The sequence below is a fragment of the Palaemon carinicauda genome, chromosome 13 (assembly GCF_036898095.1).
Source record: "Palaemon carinicauda isolate YSFRI2023 chromosome 13, ASM3689809v2, whole genome shotgun sequence".
Lineage (NCBI taxonomy): Eukaryota > Metazoa > Arthropoda > Malacostraca > Decapoda > Palaemonidae > Palaemon > Palaemon carinicauda.
Window position 1 is genome coordinate 146,426,139 of NC_090737.1, and position 21,046 is coordinate 146,447,184.

Here is a 21,046-nt window from a genome sequence, read left to right on the forward strand (position 1 = left end):
CTTGTCTCACATATGTAATGCGACCCTTTTTAGCAAATACTTGTCAATTGACACACCATCCGAGGAGACTCCCTTTGTTCTTGGTTAGAGCGAATTAGTTTAAACGTTTAGAGAGTTTCTATGATTTTGTGTAACTTATTCTTGAAATTGTTTCCCTGTTAACTATTCATTAAATCCGCTGGAAATCTGTTCCGTGTAATTGTGATAATGTATCTGAAGAAAATTACCACATTGAGTTGTGTGGTATTTTTTCTATTCCAGTTTTTATCAGAGAGAGAGAGAGAGAGAGAGAGAGAGAGAGAGAGAGAGAGAGAGAGAGAGAGAGAGAGAGAGGACTTCTAGCTTTTGTTTAAGAAATATTTTTCAGTCTGGATATTATACATTTTTCACAATGATGGAATGGATGGCAAATAACACAACAAATATACCTCATAAACATAAATTAGAATAATTGTGAAGATAGAATTAAGAACGTATTAAATTATATTGAATTTACGTTTATACATAATTTTTCCTTCTTCCCTTACCATCACACCCTTTGCAGCGTTTAACAAGTACTTTTGCCACTCGTCCTCTGCCCTATTAACCAAACTCTTCAGTCTTCACTGTGTGTCATCTGTTGGCAGAGATATGCACGTTTTCCAAACCTAAAATCCTCGAATCTATAGATATTTGGGGTTACAATGGGACACTGGAGACGGCAGGACATATGTATTTGAATGTACATATATGGGTTATCATCGAAAGTGATGAGTGACAAATAATAAGAAAATCTAAAGGAATGTCATAACAAAACAGTGACAAATACATTACTTCCTAATCCTATAATCGAATAGATGTAAGTATTCCCTCAAGGTAATTGTAATTAGCTGATAATTAGCAATAATTAATCAGGAGAATGTTTCATTTCCGGAAACAAACACCAAAATGGACACATACTCCTTAGGAATTGCTCTTTTGATAAAACCCGTTAGCCACCTAAAACTCCAAGATTTGGTAATTTTTCAAGAATATTGCATTTCCCAATAAAATCGTAAAGACTTATCCTATTTGAATGATCTTGGATTCAAATCATACATTATTTTACCATTTAGAATCCGGATTTAGAACCACGAACTTACTAGCTTCTTTTTGCTAACAGAGCGGATGTTAGTACACAGCTGTGAAACCCTGCATGGGGGTTCATTGAGTATCAGCTTAATAATTATTTAGTGTACCTAAATAATTAGTTTAGTGTTCCGGATGCTGTCTAATAAGCCCAGCATTAGTTAGCTATTGTAGATTACATGTTGTTTAACATAGATGTCTAGTTAGACAGCAGTGCATGAATTGCCAGGGTGGTATACAGATCGTAAACGACTTGAAATATACTGGAGGAATGATCAGGCTAGGTGTAGGTCAGATATTTTCATTCACAAATGTAATCGTACCCCATACCTCATTGTACATGATTGTGATCAAGGTGGTAAAAAATTAACGCTCGCTCTTGATTTATTAAATACAGATAATTATCATATTATGAATCCTTTGAATACCATTCACTAAAGATGGGATATGCAGATCCAAGACTATTTATATTCTGGATTGACTGGAGCAAGTGTTGTCTTTGCCAGGAGAAAAAGAACGAAGAGCTCAAGTCACCACGTGCACAACAACCACTAGAACATGATGGCTACACTATGATCGTGACTAATATTCCCCTCTTTCATGCAATTAATGAGATGCCTATTGTTCTAGATTCAGCCAGGTTTGATGGTGGTGGGGGCATTGAGGAACACAAAATTGGAGAGACCAAGAAAAAGAAGAGCAGAGTGTGCTCACCCAGTAGAATGCCAGAACAAGATCCAACCTTGAAGGCTAAACGTGTTTCATATGTGACAAAGAATCCCCGTGAGATTTTATGAACTCAGGTAACGTACAGCAATGAACCCCAATAGCATGCTTCATGAATGTGCTAAAACTTTAAATGATGTAAAACTTTTTGCAAGGCTCAGTGGTGGAGATGTTATTGCACAAAAGCTCAAATACCATTTTGCATGCTTGACAGACCTGTACAATAGAGAGAGAGAGAGAGAGAGAGAGAGAGAGAGAGAGAGAGAGAGAGAGAGAGAGAGATGATACATCTCAGAACTACTAAGAAACTGGAACAACAACGTGCACCAAAAAGATGCCCACTCACAGGCAATCTCAGAGCTAGTCACATACCTAGTGGAAACCTCTATATATGGCGAAGGTCCTGCAGTCTCCGACTTGCTAACATAGTTCACCTGTATGCCCAGCACCTGGAACAACACTTAAACCAAAACTGTTGTCAGAAATACCTGAGTTAAAAGCTCAAAAGCAGGGAAAAAATGTTATTCTGGCTTTTCAGAAAGATGTGGGTGTTATATGTACGTTAAATTTATGTATATTGTATCGCAAAACTTATGAAATTAACAAAATTGGGGACCTATGTACGGAATCTGAATTGTTATCCTATTTGTTATTCAAAATTTGTTAGTAAAGTAAACCTTTGTTAATTATATAAGCCAGCAAACATGTCAGAGTTTAACGCATCTGAGATTTTCGACAAACTTTGTGTGGATCCACAAGCTAAGAAGTTAAGAGATCTAAAAAAATCAAGCTTCGTGCATTCAGGCAAACATCTTGAGCTTGATGTTAAAAATTCAATGAACACAGAAGATATTAAACATGTGTTAGTTCGACATTTGGTTGAAGACGATGTGTTACCTCAGGATGTGTTAGACATGATGGATAGGGAATTAATGCGTTCTGATTTACCAGCTGTAGAACTTGAAAGACTTAGAACAGAAGCTCGTTTAAGAGAAAAAGGTTTAGAAGCTAAGGCTGAGCATGAGAGAAGAGAAGCAAAGTTTAAATGTGAACAGTTTTAGGGTAAGTGTGAAAGAAGGGAAGCTGATTTTAAGAGTGAGCAAGTGATTGAAATTAAAGATTGATGCTGAAATAAAGGTCCATGAAATTAATGTTCAAAAGGAGTTGGAGCTTGAAAAAAAAATAAGCACGCTAATTCTAGTGATACAGGTAAAACTAGGTTAGATATTTTTAACAAAGTTAAAGTTGTGCCTCTTTTTAAGAAAAGGATTTAGATGAGTATTTTGTCTGTTTCGAGAGAAAAGATAAGAAATGTAAGAGGCCAGCAGAAAATTGGGCTTATATGTTATCAGGAGTTTTATGTGGTAGGGCACAAAATGTTTATGCTTCTATTCCTGAGGATTGAGTTGATTAGGAATTCTTTAAAAAGGCTATTTTACAGGCCTATGAATCAACTCCAGAAGGTTATAGGATGAAGTTTAGAAGTTGGACAAAACAAGATAAGCAGACATTTGTAGAATTTATTTGAGAACAATCAGATTGGTTTGATAAATGGTGTAAAGCAGCAGACTGTAGGGATGATTTTGATAGATTGAGCGCAATTATATTAACTGCAGTTTAAAAATCGTGTTAGTGAAAATAATAAGATTTACTTAAATGAGAGAAAGTTATCTACCCTTCGTGAAACAGCTGTATGGGATGATGATTATATACTGGCTCACAATGAGTCTAGGTCTAATGATAAAAGGCGTAATTGGTCAAAAGACTATAGGGACACAATAAGCATTCTAATACAGATGATGTAGATCAAAAGGTCTAATTCTGATTCACATGTCAAGTCTCAAAGCAATAGTTTTAATAGCAATTCTATTACTATCAGTTCCATAATATGTAATTATTGTAAGAAACTAGGTCACACGGTGTCTGGATGTTTTGAGTTGAAAAGGAAAGGAAAAGCTAAAACTGTGGCTCTTGTAACTACCAAAGTATCGTTATAGAGGTTAACACTATAAATGACCACGTTTTTATCAGGAAGCCTGTCAATTCCAATGTTTGTTCAAGACCTGTTGATAAGGTTTTCCAGCCATACACTGCTAAGGGTTTTGTTGCTGTTGATGGTGGTTCACTGCACCCTGTTTGTATCATGCGTGCAAAGTCACTTGTTTTGAGGGGAGTTGTCCCTGTGACTGAGCATTCGCTTGTTGGAAAATAAGCTCCTGTTTGTTTGGTTGGTGTTGACCCTTTTAATCGTTCCCTTGCATTGCATGGATCTTCATTGTGACTGGTTATCTGGGCCTGCTGTTGTTGTTGTGGTTTCTGAGTTACCTATTAATGGCGTTCAATTCTTGCTTAGTAATGACTTGGTAGATGAGAATGTTGATGTCCGACTGAAGATGGTTAATGGGCCAGTTCTTGATCAGGAGTTGGAGTTTTTCAGTTCTGATTAGGCTACTTTGTTTTCTTTAACTGCTGAAACTGATGAGAAGACTTAGAGTTCTACCTGTACATCTAAACATGACGTGTCAGTTCATGAAAATGTCTCTATTATTGTTTTTTTTTCTGGCGACTTACCTCGTGAAAGCTCCAGGGTTTGTAATGCTGCATCTACTTATAATTGTTATACTGAGTTATCTCGTGAAGATATGTTAATTCATGATACTTGTTCAACTGTTGACTGTTCTACTAATATGTCTGGTGATGATATATTAGTTTATGATAATAGTTCTGCTGTCAACTGTTCTACCAACTTGTCTCGACAAGACAATTTGGTTGGTAATGTCATGTCTTCTGACTGTTCTACTAACTTGTCTTGTGGAGACGTGTCAGTTTGTGATGAATCTCTTTTTGAGAATTTTGATAACCTGTCTTTTGAAGGTACATTTGTTTGTGATGTCTTTACCAATGATGATGTTAACTTGTCTGAGACATTTTTGTTTGATCAGTTTAGTAACGGTTCGTCTTATTTCAGACATGTGTCAGAAATAACTAATATTTTTTATTTAATGAATATTGTAACCCTGAGTCTGATTCAAAGTTAATTGTAGATCAGAAGTCTGACCATGGTATTGCTCAGGTTGTTTTCCCTAAAAATGAAAATGTTGATGTTATCAATTTCACCTATAAACAACCTATGACTACTCATTTTGAAGTGAGTAGGATTTTGAGTTATGATATCAGACATTTTTATTTGCATGATATTTGGTAGAATGTGATTCAGTTTTATTATGCTTGTCCTGTGTTTCAAGCTGATGTGAAATCCAATCAGTCTTATCTGAAAACCTCTCTAATGTACATTTCTGCATTTGATGTATTATTTTGTCATGTCCTTAAAAAGGATGTTAAACCGAGGTCAAAAAGGGCCATAGGTTAAATGTTATTTGTGAATTTTCATATCTGATAAGAAGAAACCTTTTAGTTTTCTTTGTAAAGATTTTTTTCAATACCAATGTCATTATTTGTCACTTCTATAAATTTTGATTTTTCACTTGGAGTTTGTAATACAAAATTGTATTTTATTTTCATTGAAATGAAATATTTGTATTTGTAATCTTGTATGATAAGATTATTTTGTTTATATATGTAAAAATTTGTTGGTTAATGACTAACTTTTCGTTAACAGGGTGATTATGTCAGGATGCCTGAAAACTTTAAATCAATCAATTAACAGGGTGATTTGTTATTTGTATGTTAAATTTACGTATATTGTATAACAAAAATTGTGACATGGGCTTATCTTTTATATACGACGTAGAGATCAAACAATGTGTTCATGCGTTTTGATGTAAGATTAAAACAATTTATGAATCTAAGATATTGTTGTATTCTGGAACGAGAGTTCTCGTGTTTGCTTCGGCACCAGCTCTATGACGAGCATGAGTTATACAAGATGATTCTAGAGTAGGTCTGTGGCGTGGCTTCATGTTGTATAATGCTAGACCTGGGAGTGTCTAGTCCATCAGGAACATTCGGGAGCATTGGTCCCTCATATATAAAGGACAGTTGACGAGCTAGAGGAGAGAGACCTGACCGAATACTACTCGTGAGTGGAGACAATTCAGCTACGCCTGCTGTGATCTGGAATCTGCAACGATATATCTTGAAGAAGATTAAGAAGTTAAAAAATTCATCTGTTCAACATCAGAAACCGTGTTCCTACGAATCAAGTTTTTATACCTAAAACTACGCAACGTCATCTGTCACTCACTGCATACAAGTTTGTGAAGTCAACTCAAGATCTACTTCTTCATAAGAAATTATGTATACCATTAATTAGTTTTGGTGTGTTATGAGTATTCGGTGGATCTTGTATAATACTGTAAATACATCTTGTATAATACTGTAAATACTGAAGTTAAATCTTAAATATATTTATATTTTATGTATGTTGGCTATCATTTTCATTTGCTGTTAATGTTTTGCTCTTGTTTGGTAAACTTTTTCAGTAGATTTTACCTAATCTATGTTATTTACAATAATTGAACGTAACAGAGGGCTTTGTCTTGTCAGAGGCAACTGATTATTATAGTCAAGCTATTACCCTTGGAAAAGCAGCTACCATCTTGTGAAGACAAATGCTGTACCACACCTCCAGATTTGATGGAACCTTCCATGAGTGATGCATCAAGCAGGTCATTCCACCAATTCTTCTTAAGTTTGTGGCCATGCTTCAAGGGTATCAGTGGACGAGAAAACCGCCATATTTGGTCACAGCCATTTTCTGTTTTTATCATTTTTACGATGTAAATGGTCTGGTCCATTGCCAGACGAAACATTATGTAATTTGAAAGCTTCCTTATAAGCTAAAAAGGCATTTTCGTCCAGGCATATATACCCAGAATTTCCTTATCTTGGCCATAGTGATGGCTGAAATCATAACTTCATAAGAAAAGTCGTCAATACTTATATTTATATAACAATATGTGTGTCTTCAGTGCATTACGTGTTGCAGCCCTTGAGCACACTATTGGCTATATTGCTAGCTCATTGATATCATTCCTTAGGGACTGCAGGATATGGATATAGAACTATCCATAACAAAGAAAAACAGAGAAAAACGATGTCTGGATACATAGTAAAAAAAGAATTACAAAAAGATGGTGACGTCCACAAACCAGGTACTTTGCAAAGCAGCTAAACCTGGCAATAATGAGTAGTTGGCAACTATGAACACCCCCTTAGGGTTTTATCATTAATTTTAGCGTATCATAAGAGGGGATAATATATCCTTAGCAAGATAAGGGACCAGAAGCTTTGTAGTGATCACCTAAGATCTGTATCAGTGATTGTAAGTAAAAAAATCTTTAAATGAGTTTTTCTCAAAAGATGGTGACGTCCACAAACCAGGTACTTTGTAAAGCAGCTAAACCTGGCAACAATGAGTAGTTGGCAACTATGAACACTCCCATAGGGTTTTATCATTAATTTTAGCGTATCATAAGAGGGGATAATATATCCTTAGCAAGATAAGGGACCAGAAGCTTTGCAGTGATCACCTAAGATCTGTATCAGTGAATGTACGTAAAAAAATATTTAAATGAGTTTTTCTCAAAACTATTTTTTTCTTTTATTTCAAATTCTCTCTTCTTTGTTAGTTTAAAAGATATTTTAAAGATTCAGAAACCTTTATAATGCCTGATTGTGGTATATTTCAAGCAATAACTTTTGAATCTCATCCTCGCTTTGGTTTTTAATTTTAATTCATGTATTACTATGAAATCTTGATTTAAGAAAAAATAAAAATAAAAGAAATAAAAAAATACATTTCAGTACATTGTAGCTATAGTATATCTTATATCTTATACTTGCTAATAAATAGTGATATATTTATTTAAAAAAAAATGTGGGAGAACATAGATTTGGAAAGCCAGAATAAAACAAGAAAAAGAAATCCTTAAAAAAAACTATTAACTCGATTCTAGTAAATTTTGAGGAATAGTTTATTTAATAAAAACAAACAAATCAAGTGAATACCCAAATTGTAGCTCAAAAACGATTTTCAAGGCAGGCTTAACACGAAACATCAAGACAGATCTAGCATTTATTCTCCTGGTTTTATCATAAATGCTATACAAGATATAAAGCAGGTACAATGTTTCACCGTTCTGTGGCAAAGGGAAGAAGTCGGCTGAGCAAACCTGGAATGTTTGCAATGAGGATACCAGTGTATTCAGTAAGATCAGCCAATACCCGCCGGTAGTGGGTGATGAAGACTTGAAGACCTTGAAGATGTTTGTGGTTATGATTTGCAGCAGATCCAGCACCGCTCAAGGTGTTGATGATGTGAGGTTGGACATGTTTGCTCGAAAGTAGAGGTAATACAACGCAGCATTTGAAGTGGGCTGCTTACCAGGCAAGCTGCACCTAGAGTCAGTGAATAGTATGTCAACCAGAAATCTAGAATCCTACCAAATGGAGCTACACCAAAAATATCTGTGGTATTTTGTTTGGACAGAGCTCCTACCCACTGCAGAGAGTTGCTAGAAGTTGAGCAAGTGTGGTTGTAAGTCAGAACTTTGCTGTCAATGCAAATGCTTCTGGTTTGCTCTGAGCTATATGTGTCTGGACAGCTCCAGATACGAGGTTTACAAGCATTGTAGTATACTCATCCATACAGGAAAACATTATGTGGCAAACATGTATAGACCTACTGCTTACATTGAATCCAATAATATATTGGCCTGATGGTTCCTATGATATAAGCACATTTTACCTTGATTATGATTCTGGGACTAAGACAAGTGCTAGACCACACTTCCACATTTGATGGAACCTTCCGTGGGTGATGCATCAAACAGGCCATTCCACCTACTCTTCTTCGGTTTGTGGTCATGCTTTCACACAGAACAGACTTTAATATTCAATTGGGGTTTAGCATATCAAAGACAGATCTAACAATTATTCACCTGGCTTTACCTCAAGTGGTATGCAAAGTATAAAAAAGGTACAAAGTTTCAGCATTCTGTGGCAAAGAGAAAAATTATGTTTAGCAAACCTGGGATGTTTGTGATGAGGCTTCCAGTGCATTTAGCAAGCTCAAACAATACCCAATGGTAGCAGAATCTGAAGACCCGGAGACCTTGAAGTTTGTGTTTATGATTTAAGACAAATCGAGCACAGCAGAAGGTGTTGCTGATGCAAGATTGGACATGTTTGCTCAAAAGTAGAGGCAATACAAAGCAGCATGTGAAGTGGGATGCCTACCAGGTAGGCTGCGCCTAGAATCAGTCAATAGTATATCAACTAGAAATGCAGACTCCTACCAACTGGAGCTGCACCAGAATAAGAGATTTGTGGCAGCTTGTTTGGACAGAATTTCTTCCTACTACAGAGAGTTTCCAGAAGCTGAGCAAGTGTGGTTGTAAGTCAGAATGCTGCAGTCGATGCAAATGTTACTGTTTTGGTCTGAGCTACATGGATCTAGGCAGCTAGAAATGCGAGGTCTTAAAGCATTGTAGTATACTTATCTACGCAGGAAGACATTCTGTGGCAAACAAGCATAGGCCTACTGCTTACATTGAGGTTGATGGTGCCTATGATAAGGCCACTTTTTACCCTAATCATTATGGTAAAAGGAAGCTAGTGAGTAGGTACATGCTGTGGTTCCAAATTCGGGTACTACATAGTTAAAAAAGTATGATTTGACATCAAGATAATTCAAATAGGACAAGTCCTTGTGATATTGTTGCAAAATTCAGTGTTTCTGCATATTAATGTCATTCTTCTTTGAAAATAACCACCATCTTCAATTTTTAGGTGGTTAGCAGGTTTCATCAAGATGGCAATCCCTAAGGGATATGTGTGCCGATTTTGATGCTTGTTTCCTAAAATGAAAGATTCTAACAGTTATCTGCTATACTAAGAAACCTTACAACTACTGTACAATAGAGCAAGGCTTGAAACAAATTTAAATGCTTGCTTACTTGTTTGTAGACACCAAGAATGATTTTTCTATATGTTTGCATTTCTCTATAAAGCATTTTTACATCGCATCATAGATCAGTACAGTTCTGTAAAATCTCAGATGGACAAGGAGAAGGTAGCCTTCAATGAATAGCCTACTATATATACAGGGTACTGACATCAACGATCCAGAAATAGTAACCAAAGGTGTAACACTTTTCAGTACCAATGGGGGCTCGGTATCGGAAGACAAAGCACACAATCATCTATTGATAGGTGGAGGGATAGAAGTGATAGAGCCGTTAACAGAATGGAAAACAAAGGATAAAATTGCAACTTTGACACCTTCCACAACCGTCCAAGATAATATACAGACAGTAAACATTCAAGACTCAATTAAAATACCTTCAACAACAGCACTCCTATGTGAATTTATATTTTATATATTCCTAACCTGATAGTTGGATTGGTGGCACTTCAGAAGTTAGAATGCTCTTTAGTTGATCAGGTTGGCATAAGTTACGTTTTATATTTTATTCATTTATCTGTAAAAGTTTGTCTTAATTTAATAAATCGTTTATGCTTCATCTATAATTCATGCTGGGGTTTGTGTTTCACATAGTGAGCTGCTCTCCCTGATAACAAGAAACCTGTTTCTGCACAACATATATATAAATTTGATTCTGTAGCAAGAAGTACAGGTTTTGATTATACCATAGCATTTATTTAGTCGAATGGTTGTGGTAGTCTAATGCAAACGTCCTTGCCTGACAGTCTGTTGGACAGGGTTTGGGAAATGCTCAAGCTCGATAGTTTGTAGTAGTATCTGCAACTTGGAGCATTAATCCTCCTAGGTCTACAACCTTCCTATCTGTGTGAACAAGGGATGGTGGTTTTGGGGATACTATAGGTCTACCTGTTGAGGCATCAGCAGTCATTGCCTGGCCCCCATTGGCTCTAGCTTGATGGAGAAAGGGATCTTGGGCGCTGATCATATGTGCATAGGGTTAGTCTATAGGAGACTCTTCTGTCTCTTGCTTCTGCAGTTTTTTAAGGACAGGACTTTTATATTCATACCAATTAATAAGGTGACTTAAGACATCTCCAAACTACATTGGATTTTTGCCTCTGACCTTTGGTTTATCCTGAAAACAAGTGTTTTTCCAATTTTATCTCCTCCCTTGATCCTTAATATTAAGACCTAGGATTACTTCCCTATATAGACCTGATATAGACCGCCAATGAAATATATGATTTTTTTTTAGTCATTTTTTTTGCTAGATATGATTTTTTTTCATTATGGAAGAAATAAACCCTATAAATCAGGGAAAAAAACTAGGAAAAAATATGAAAAAAAAAATGGAAAAAGGGCTCTATTTGATTGTTTTATAATGTCTCTCTAAAGTATATACCAAATTTCAATGCTATATCTTTAAAACTAAGGGAGAAGATAGAATTTGAAGGTCAATAAGTATAGGTTTGAGATAAGGGCATTCAAAGATTTTCTTTATATTTTTACAAAGACAATATTAATAAATCATTATCATTATGAATTTTATGTTCTTTTTTGGATATCAATAAACCAAAGCAATTTTATTTATCATGTTTTAATCATAAATGGCGATCCCTTTGCTCAATGTCTTGCTGCTTTAGGCAAAATGGTTGTTACTTCGTCATCTCTCTCCTTCACTAACTACGCTAATATCGCCGATATTAACCACTTCTGAACTCTTATTAGAGAAAGTTTGCTTCTTCCTTATGTTAGCAAGATGTTGAAATTGTCTTTTCCACTTTGGCATATGAAATTCTTACCAAAACCAAGAAAAAATGACATAAAAACAAGTGAATGTCAGAGGTCAAACTCAAACATGTACTCTCTTTGAGGTTTGTGCTAGCATTGAAGCCGAAGGGTGCAATTACCGTGTAATAATTCGTCTTGTAACTCATGGAATCTATACAGAGGTCATTGCTCACAATTTGTTTTATATCAAAATGTAATAATTATCAATTTACGATAACAGAAGAAATACTGCATTTTTTGTAGGGATCAATATTTTTGGTTTATTAAGTTACTTTTACTAATTACCATGTAACTATGAAAGTAAGTGGAATTTTGACAAAATATTTCGTATACTCATTCTCCATGGTCACATGAAGCTCAGTGAATTTTTTCAGGATTTTGAGTTTTTCGTCTTATACCCCCATATATTGGCATACCGGCCGGGCCCCTTAATGCGGACTTTTAAACCATTAAGATTTTAAAAGACTTATGATATGCAGCATCAAAACTATACTAGTTCTAGAAAATTCTAGACTAAGAAATGGCTGGGTTACATTACATTTTCTGTATGTGCTTTGAATCTAAATAGGAGGGTTTATTTTTTTTTTTTTTTTTGGGGGGGGGGGGGGGGCAATTTTGATGATCTTATAACCAAGACTACTTGGCTTTCTTGTAAATGTATTTTCTTTAATGATGACATAATCATGAATCTGTATTAGATGTTGTAAAAGAGGTTTTAAAGATGTTCAGGCTTTTTAAGTAGTTTAATATTACTTTGCAGCTTAGTTTGATTCTATAAGGTATCAACTGCTCTAAGTAGCACTCTGTCAGTTACAATCAAATGTTAAATAGAAGTGTGCTTGATGAATAAGTAAAAATATGCTAGACACTAAAAAATCTTTGAATGCAAGTGAACTTGAAGCACCATTGTCATACTACTGTACAGATTGATTGATTGATTTGAGTAAGATAATCAACTTGATAATTCTAAAAGCTTCTAAGAACGCAGTAACTGATATGAAGGGATATCATTTGAGGATGATCTTATTGTTATTATCATCAATATGATCATAATCTTAACAGCTTCCTAAGTGATAACTATGCTTTAACAACTTCAGAATTTTAGAAGCAGATATTGTTAACCACATCAGCATTTCTACTATTGTTATTCCACTGTATATAGCGGGGAAAGAAAAAAAATAACAAAAGCTGAGAGGAGAGTAATAATATCATTGTGTTAAAAGGAATAACTAACACTATGAAAAAATTATAAATTATCCCTGTGAAGAAAGGAATAACTAACACTGCAAAGAAATGAATAAGTATTACTGTGAAGAAAAGAATAACTAAAACTGTTAAGAAATGAATAAGTATCATTGTGAAAAAATGAATAAGTGTCACTGTGACGAACGGAATAACTGATACTGAGAAGAAATGAATAAATATCATTGTGAAGAAAGGAATAACTAACAATGTGAAGGCAGAAATCCGCATTACTGTGATAAAAGTACTGACAACTAACACTGAGGAGCATGGAATAACTAAAGCTGCGAAGAATTTAATAAAAAAACTGTGACTTAAGGAATAACAACTGTGAACAAAGGAATAAGTATCACTGTGAAGAAAGAAATACCTAACACTATGAAGAAAGAAATAGCTAAAACTCTGAGGAAAAGAATAACTAAAACTGTGAGGAAAGAGAGAACGCATGGCAGACTAATGAGGGTCTCACCCGAAAGACGAGCAAAATACAACTGACTTTATTCAAACGAGATAACAAGCTTATATGTAAACGATTCTGGGTAACAATGAGGTAAAACTTTAACAATATGAAACATGCAATGGCAAGCTTAAACAGGGTTTTCTATTATCAGTGTAAGAGAGAGAGAGAGAGAGAGAGAGAGAGTGCATTACAATGTACAAACGTGTATGAAATACTCATGCATTACATGTGAAATAGTGCCCTGCTCTAAAGAGGCGAACTGTAGGTGGGTCATCTTGCAGGAGATATGCAGGTTTCAAGCAATTAATGGAGATCCAGTCATCTTTGCCATGAATGTTAATTAAGAAAGCCTCATGTTTGCAATGGATAAAAAGGAAAGGGCATGTGTAAAGGGGTGTCAGTGGTGGCTTGCATATGTCAGTGCCCATGAAGATATGTGTTGTGGTATTTCAATCTGTCAGGCGAAGGAGACTGCAGACAGAAAAAATCAGCAGTGCCAACCAACAGGTTACCATACAGCATTTCAGTGCTGAGGCATCTAGGGGATCCTTAGGAGTGGTTCTTAATCCAAGAAAGACCCAGAGAAGCCGGGTTAACCAGTTAAAATCATTGCAGTGAGACATTAATGCTGCTTTGAGGCTACGATGAAAATGTTCAACCATTCCATTAACTGCAGGGTTGTAGGCAGTTTTCTGATGTAGGGTGATGGCCAGGAGATTTACAAATGATGTCCACAATTGAGAGGTGAAAGTGATACCCCAGTCAGAAGTAATATGCTCAGCGATACCAAATCTCGCTATCCCCCCTGAGAGTAAGGTGGATGTTGCAATTTGCATGGGAATGGCTTCAGGACAACGAGTGGAGCAGTCAAAGATGGTAAACAGGTAATGGTGTCCTTGTGATGTGGGTAGGGGACCTACAATGTCGATGTGAATGTAAGCAAAACGATGCTGAGGTTGAGGATAGGTTCCTCCTCCTGATTACGTGTGTTGATGTACTTTTGAATTTTGGCATGAAGTACAGGCGAGGACCCAATCCTTAGCATCATTAGTAATGCTGTGCCAAATGAACTTCCTCTTCAGTAGCTGTGCAATAGGTCAGCACGAGGGATGTAAAAGGCCATGGATTAAATCAAACACCTATCAGCATATGGGGACATATAACCATGGGCATGGCATACCAGTACTAACGTCTTCCCAATGGAGGGATGTGCAGGATGTCCTGCAGGCTTGGTACTTTGGATTTGTTGGGTGGGCTTCCGCCAAGGCACTGTAATCAAATTCCAAGTGAATGGTGACCAATGTGTTTCTTGACAGGGCATTGGCAACAGGATTCATTTTACCAGGGACGTGTTGAAGGGTGCTGTTGCATTCAGACATGGCGGAGAGATGTCAGCATTGATGGGTTGATTAGGCGTCGGACTGTCAAGCGAAGGCGTGCACCAGACGCATGTGGTCCATGAAAATGACGAAGGGCATGTCCTCTAAGAAGAAGCGAAAGTGACAGACAGCCAAATTCACTGCCAGCATTGTAGAGTAGCTTTATTCTGCCTTGGACAGTTTTCTACTGATGAATGTCAAGGAGTGGGGTGAGTATTGCACCAATAGAAATATCACTGGCATCGGTGGAAAGGAGAGGGGCATATAGTATGGGAAAAGTTGATAGGGCATTCTTTGCATTGCAGAAGGATGCTTTCTGGAGGGGACCCCACTTTAGGTCTTTTGGCTTGCCTTTGAAGGAGGCATAGAAGGGGACAAGAGTGGCGGCAGTGGCTTGCAAGAACTGGTGATAATAGTTTATCATACCCAAAAATTCTTGCAGTGCTTTGGCAGTCGGGGGCGTGAGGAGGTTCTGAACAGCTAGTACCTTCTCAGGGAGGAGATGAAGGCCTTCATGAGTGATGTGGTGTCCTCAGAATGATACTCTGTTGGTGCCAAAGGTACACTTGTCATACCAGACTACAAGGCCATTCTGTTGTAGGTGGTTGAAAATGATGCGTAGGTGGTGGAGGTGTTCCTCTTTGGAGAAAGACAATACAAGAATGTCATCTACGTAACATATGCAGAACGGAAGATTCCATAGGATGTCATCCATGAGGTGTTGAAAAGTGGCCCAAGCATTACGAAGGGCAAAACAAGAGTAATCAAATGTGTAGGCCTATGTGCCGAAGGGAGTGGTAATGGCAGTCTTGGAGATATCTTCCAGGTACATGGGCACCTGATGACACCCCTTCAGGAGGTCGAGAGTGGAGAACACCTTTACTTTGTGGAAGTAGGATGTAACGTTGGAGATGTTGGGAAGGGAGTAATGATCCAGTTCTGTCTGCATGTTCAGATGCTTGTAATCCCCACAAGGGTGCAGGGAGCCATCCTTATTCAGGACAAAATGTAGGGGCAATGACCATGGCCTTAAGGCCTTTTGGCAAAGGCCTTTTACCTCCATTTTGGTGAATGTTTGTTTAGTGGCTGCCAAACGATCCTGGGCCAGACACCTGAATCTCATAAACAATAGGGGTCCCGTCTTTTGATAGGGTGATAAATACCAAACTTGGTAGGAATCATGGCTGTTTTGTGAAGTTCTGGTCAGAGGACTGCTGGGTACGGAGGGAAGAGGTTGGCGTAGGCATCTATGGGTGTGCTGATGTGGAGCCTGAGCTCGGAAGGGCCGGGATGAAATGGTATTGAGAGTAAGAGCCTGCGTTGACTAAACCTCAATTTGCCACATCAACCAGGAGATCGAAAGGGGTGAGGAAATCTGCACTGATTATTTTGTGCTGTAAACACAACCATGGCCTTTTGCTATAAGATGAAAGTATTTCATGCAGCTGTCATATCATCCCTGTTATACAGTTTTGATAGTTGGTTAACATCAGATGTTGGAGGCATAGAAAAGACTTACAGTAAACTAGGAAGAATACTACTTGGTGTTAAAAACATTATATCGGTACCTCTGTGTTTAGTTGAAGCAGGTCTAAACACTGTACAATATGAAATTATGAAGAGAAGGAAAAAATTCTTAAACTCTAAATTAGATAATGAAAATTTTTTGTATTTAATATGTGTAGGAGTAACAGTACACAAGGTTACAGATTTATAGTGAGATGTGTAAGGAGAGAATAGCGGACAGTCATTAGAAAATATTCGGTCATTAATAAGAGACAAACTTTTAAATGCAACAAAGTATGTTACATATAGGTCAAAACTTAACAGGAGACTATTACACCAGACTGTATAAAGGAGAAATGTATATTCCTAATTACAAGAGACAATCTTTAACAAAGATAAGACTGATGTCACATAGTTTGAAAATTGAATTAGGAAGGTGGAGTAGGATCCCTCGTGATTTACGTATTTATGTATGTACAGAAAATTAGGTACAAGATGAGGAACATGTACTATGAAATTGTCCTCTTAGTGCAGACATTCGTGCAAAATATCCTAACCTGGATTGCTCAGACATTGTAAACTTGTTGAATGAAGGAAACCCAATAGATCTTTGTAATTATGTATATGAAATCTTGGATTGCTATAAGAACTAATTATGATAACTCAATTTGGAGTGGTATTATTATGTTATCCGTCGGAAATTGTTTGCTTGTTTATATATTTTTTGTGGGAATAAATTTTTGCTAAAACAAATCTGTCTTGTACAAGATTATTATTGTACACAATTTATATATTTAATGATGCATCTATACCTTTGTAAGTTTTGTAATATTAAGTAAATAAAGTAATAATGTTAATAACGTCAGCAACAAGAAACTTCCAATGGCATTTGGTGCTCCCAAACGGTAGTGTGAGTGTTTTGTATTTGTAAGTGGGGATCTCAGATCCATTGGTAGCTACAGGTGGATGTCAGCAGGCTTAGAATGACTACATCATGTCCTGGAGAGTAATACTGGTAAAAGGGAATGGCAAGCACCAGTGTCTACCAAAAAAAGCACCTCAGTACCTGCTTCATGTAAAGAGAGAATATTAGTGTCAAGGGCCTACCACCATAAGCAGTGGCCTAATAACAACCGTCCATAGATTTCTTCACAGTAGCCCTGAATCTGAAGTAGTAGTAGCATAACTACGGCAGATGGGCATCATCAAGTGACTGTAGAGGCAATTGGTTGGGGCATGAGCGAGGAGGCATATATGGGTAGTGGGAGGTTTTGTCACTGCCCTGACACGTTACAGTTCAGGCATCAGTGTCCTACTGCATTCCTGTCAGCTTCGCTTGGCATTGAATGGTTGTCCTCTTCGTGAGGAGTGTAGTTGTTAATGGAGGTCTTCAAGGTAGTGAAGTGGCTGTCCATAAGGGTGTTGACTATGGTCATCAGGTCCTACATGGGCAAGGTATCAACATTGGAGATGGCAGTGCATACAGGTTCTGGTAAGCATTGTACCCAAAGGGCACGAAGTAAGTTCACTTCCCGAGGAGAGCCAGCTACGGCAGGTTGCAGGTGGGTGGTACTGATAATTTCCCTGAGTGTGAGAGAACCCTATTGGTGCCCCAATGGTTGTTGAGAGAGCTAAAAAAGCTTGGCTATACGGGCTGTTGGCAATAGTGAGCACTGCTCCAGAAGGTGTTTGAGGAGGTCTTACTCTACTGGGGTGTCCCTTTGGTTGCATAGCAAATAGAAGATATCTAGGAAGGTATCCTTGGGGATCGCTGCGAGGACGTAGTCTGCTCTGCTACTTGAGTGAGTCATGCACCTGATGCGAAACTGAACTTCGGCATGCTGAAACCAGGCAAATACTTCTCTACTGGCAAAGGGCAGCAGTTTCATTAATGTGGCATAGGTAGACGATTCAAGGTTGATGGGTGGATCAATGGGCTGCATTTCCAAAGGGTGGGGGCAGCGAAGAGCTGGTCACTCCTGGGTCACCAATTGCGGCAGAATTGTGGTCGTCTTAACGGAAAGATAAGCGGATCATAAATAACTTCATTCAAACGAAATAACAAGCGTATATATATATATATATATATATATATATATATATATATATATATATATATTATACGATTATGGCTAACGGGTCTGGGCACTAAAAATATATTATACTATGGCTTGTGACTGGGAACCAAACATATAATATATACATACGACTGGTAAGTTACTCAACCTATCAAATTCCAAACTCACTAGTTTGCTTTTACAAAACAACCGTTAAACTTTCAAATATTAATACACAAATTCTGAGACAGTTAAATAACTCACAGACAGCAATATATAAAACACTGAATATCTAAAGGTCAACTCTACGGGCCAACCAAGGGAAAGGCCCGTGCCAACAACAAGTGTTGGCTTTAATACCCCAACAACAACAATAAAGGTCTCTCAAGTACACTCAAAACCAAACTGGGTAATTACTCTTAAGTATTGTTTAAAACTTACCATGGTTCTTAACAGGATACAAGTGGAATCTGATTCTAAACAATGGTGATTGGAATAATACACTCTTTACAAAAATAAATATATTCTATACAAATTACAACACTTTGAAAAAAAATTACAAAACAACCCAATGAATCATTCGAAAAAATAAAGACTGAACAAAACTTAGATTAAGACAAATATGTTGCAATCTGAAATTATATAATTACTTGACTTTGAATATTAAATCTGAACAAACCTTAGACTAAGACAAAAGAAATACTTCAATGAAAATTATACAAAGCTTGAAATTAATTCTGAATAATAAAATATTCAAGGTTGACACTTAGTGAAAAATAGATGACCAGATCACGATACAAAATCTTAACCTTCCTACAAGGCCAATTACAAAACCTTTACACAATGCCAACACTCACCCTAATATAATGAATTCAAAATCACCGTTTCGTCTTACGCATCTTTTCGACATACAATTTGCTTTGGGGCACAGAGTCACTTAGGAGAGGACATACTATACGTTTTGAACACTTTCAAAACAATATATTGGGCTGCGATTGATAGTGAGAGAGGTGAGGAGATAATAATCTTAAGAATTGACATATGTATTGCTATCTGAGTCTCTAATCTTGGTGTCACCTTATTGTGTATGAGTCCTAGCTACCTCCAGAAACTTTCCAACATACTGGGAAGCGTGGTGGGCTAAGCAAAAGGCATGTTAGAGTTGCCAAGTATCGTCTCCTGAACGCTAATCATGTCACCCCAGACTGCTCTCTTAGTCAGATAGCTTTGCCAACCCTTTGTCCCTGAAATGAAAAAAAAAAGATAACATCATATCACCAGGACTTTCGCAAAATTTCTAAAGCACGTGCACAGAATTTTCCAAAGCATATGTTACTGGGCATTTTCTCTCTCTACTAACTTGAATAAAGAATGCAATGAAATTCATGACGAAAGTCTTACGTAATTTACAAAACTTACATCTACATGAGAGGAGCTCATTTTATGGATTGCCTATCATCTCTTCAATACACCAATGAAATAAAAATAAAACCATGAACAAACTATTGTATTAACTCTACACTAAACCAGCTTCGCAAGATAGCTCCTTCCCAATAATGATTATTCATTTCGGGCCTGAATCCATCGATTCAGCCCGATATAGATAATCTGCAACTACATTATCTGTACCTGATATATGCTTTACATTAATACAATACGGTTGCAAACATAATGACCACCTAGTTAACCTTTGATTATTATTATTCATCTTATTCACAAAAGTTAAAGGATTATGATCCGAGTACAATATAACTTCATTCTGTGGTCGATTTACATAATTTAAAAACTTGTTTATCGCTGCATTCAATGCCAGCAGTTCTGTTTCAACTGTCGAGATCACTTGTTGCTGCTTCTTCAGCTTCAACGACATAACACACGCAGGATGAAGAATTCCTTCCTTATCTTCTTGCAATAAGACAGTTCCAATCCCGTTATCCGACACATCCAATTTGATATGGAATTCCTCGGTGAAATCCGGTGCTTGAAATATCGGTTTCGAAGTTAATTTCGTCTTCTTTAAATTTTTCCTTTTTCTTGCATCTCGATAACGTTGGTCTGATCAGCGCCACTCTCAAAAATGTGGAATGGTTAAGGGAACTCATAGGCGAGATGGAATCTCCTTTCCGATGCTTAGGCCAACACCTGTCGTCCTACTGTAAACTTTCTGTTCGTACTCTTCATACCAAACCTTTTCTTCGTCTGTCCTTGACTCATTTTCACGACTTCTAAGGAAAATTTCCTTAACTCGCTAATTCATTTCTCAAATCCTTGGCATTTCCTTCGTCGTTTTCCTCTCGATCCTTCCCTTTTCCTGCCAACATTTTCTTTGGTCATTTGCTGAAGGGTCCTGCAACCTGTCTGTTCGTACTCTTCCTACCAAACCTTTTCTTTGTTCGTCCTTGACTCGTCGTCTTCATGCCTTCTAAGGAAAATTTTCTTAACTCGCTGATCCTTTTCCTCAAATTATTGACATATTCTCCTTCCATTTACTCTCGGTCCTTCCATTTTTCTGCTATCATTTTCTTTGGTCCTTTCCTGAAGGGTTCTCCTCGTACTTCTATCGGGTGTAAGCGTGCTTCCTTGATGCATTGTTGGGCTTTTCAGCCGTGTGACATATGTGACACACACGGCGAAACTGGCCCATGTCCTTATGCAAGCCAGGCCAGAAAAAGTGTTTCATTGTCTTCTCCGTCGTCTTCCTTACCCCTATATGTCCCGTTCCGTGCGCGACGGTGATCACCTGTCTTCTCAATGGTACAGGAATTAATATCTGCCGATATATCTCCCATTCGACATTCCCAGGAATATCAGCGGGTCTTTGATTCCTCATAAGCAAGCCATCCTTAATATAATAACAGATCGGAGACTG